Source organism: Myotis davidii, unplaced genomic scaffold (assembly GCF_000327345.1).
Source record: "Myotis davidii unplaced genomic scaffold, ASM32734v1 scaffold464, whole genome shotgun sequence".
Taxonomy (NCBI): Eukaryota; Metazoa; Chordata; class Mammalia; order Chiroptera; family Vespertilionidae; genus Myotis; species Myotis davidii.
In genome coordinates, this window is record NW_006295287.1 from 808375 (window position 1) to 810670 (window position 2296).

Here is a 2296-nt window from a genome sequence, read left to right on the forward strand (position 1 = left end):
TTGTTTCTGTTTCTGTCTTAAATCTTTTCCTCTGGGACTCCAGTCTGTTCCTTAAGTCTCTATCTTGTTCTTTCCCTCTCTCCCTCCCTGTCTAGCCCAAGTCTCTCTCTCCCCCTCCCATTCAATCTCTCCCTCTTTCTCTCTCTCTCTCTCTCTAGCCCTCCACTTCTGCTGGTTCCTCCTCTCCCTGCTTCTCCTTTTCACTTTCTCTTCTTCCCTCTCCCAGTTTCCTTCTCTCCGCTGGTCTTTCCCTCCCTCCAGCCGCCCACGCTGCTGTCTCCCCTCCCAGTCCCCGCTGACCCCGCCCCTCTGGGCCTCCCCACCACAGCCTGACCCCTGGCTCAGCTGCCCCCACAGCTGAGGGGAGGAGCTGGGCCACCCCTGACTCTTGGCTCCCTGCTGGGCTGGGGCCTGGAGAGCCCGGGGCCCCCTCAGGGCTGAGGCTGGTCGTCCCAAGTGTTTGGAGAGTAGGAGCTGAGCCTCAACGCCAGGATCTCCATGGGCTGGTTGGGGTCAGGAGCCTGAGATACGGGGTACCCAGAATGGAGATGGCTTGGCTCTGGGGAGGGGTGGTGTTTCAGAGCCCTGGGTACCTGGAAAGGTGTGAGCTAGGACTCAGGACTCCTGAGTTGTGAGTGGAGCCTGGGGCAGGAGGTGTGGCTCTGAGGGTGGGTCCCGGTCCTCCTGGGAGGAGGGAGTGGCCTTGAAGTCCCCAATTCTGGCTCTAGCAGGGTCAAGTTGATTCTGGGTATAATGGGTCAGAGATCCACCTCAGATCCAGGTGAGAATTCTGCTCCAGGCTAAGACTGACCCCCCTCAGGAGGGAGAGGTGGTTCCTGGGCATATTTTGAGGAGCAAAATGATGGACCGGGTAGGGAGAGGTGTTACCGGGAAGGGGACCTGGCCCTGAGAGGGTCTGTCTAGGGCCGGCGGTAGTGTGTGGGTTTTTGACTTCCTGCAGGAAAAAATTCACAACAGGAAGCCAGGTGAATTTTAGATGCTTTTTGTTGAAGCTGGGACAGTGAAACACGGGAGGGCTGGGGAAATGAGCTGGGCTGGGCCGCTCTGGCTTACTAAGAAGTCAGAGAAAGGGGGGTTTGGGGGACAGGGTCAGGGGGTTGGCCTGGGATGAGCTGCCACTGCCCATTGCTGCTCTGGTTGCAAGCCTCATGGGGTCCCTTAGAGTTTAGGGGATGCAGGCCTGTGCGGGGAGAAGGGGTGGGAGGGGAAGGCGAGGGGGTGCTCCTGGGAGGAGAGCACTTGCTAGAACCTTTGTGTGTGTGTGTGTGTGTGTGTGTGTGTGTTTTCCCCCCTGGTACCTCCCCTAAAATCTCCACCCTTAAAACCCTTAGGACAGAGGACCCCGAGAGCTCTCCCTCCCAGACGCACTCCTTTGCCTCCCCAACCCCACTACCCAGGGTGTCAACTTCATCTTCCTCACTTCTAACCTCCAAATTAGGACAGAGGACCCCGAGGGCTCTCCCTCCCAGGCGCACTCCTTTGCCTCCCCCACCCCGCTACCCAGGGCGTCAACTTCATCTTCCTCACTTCTAACCTCCAAGAGCCCGTCCTTTACCTCTACAACTTGTCTCCTAAGCCTATTTCTTCTACGAAGTACTTCTTCCACTCCAGGCTAAGACTGACCCCCCTCAGGAGGGAGAGGTGGTTCCTGGGCATATTTTGAGGAGCAGAATGATGGACCGGGTAGGGAGGGGTGTTACCGGAAAGGGGACGTGGACCTGAGAGAGTCTGTCTAGGTCCGGTGGTAGTGTGTGGGTTTTTGATTTCCTGCAGGAAAAAATTCACAACAGGAAGCCAGGTGAATTTTAGATGCTTTTTGTTGAAGCTGGGACAGTGAAACACGGGAGGGCTGGGGAAATGAGCTGGGCTGGGCCGCTCTGGCTTACTAAGAAGTCAGAGAAAGGGGGGTTTGGGGGACAGGGTCAGGGGGTTGGCCTGGGATGAGCTGCCACTGCCCATTGCTGCTCTGGTTGCAAGCCTCATGGGGTCCCTTAGAGTTTAGGGGATGCAGGCCTGTGCGGGGAGAAGGGGTGGGAGGGGAAGGCGAGGGGGTGCTCCTGGGAGGAGAGCACTTGCTAGAACCTTTGTGTGTGTGTGTGTGTGTGTGTGTGTGTGTTTTCCCCCCTGGTACCTCCCCTAAAATCTCCACCCTTAAAACCCTTAGGACAGAGGACCCCGAGAGCTCTCCCTCCCAGACGCACTCCTTTGCCTCCCCAACCCCACTACCCAGGGTGTCAACTTCATCTTCCTCACTTCTAACCTCCAAGAGCCCGTC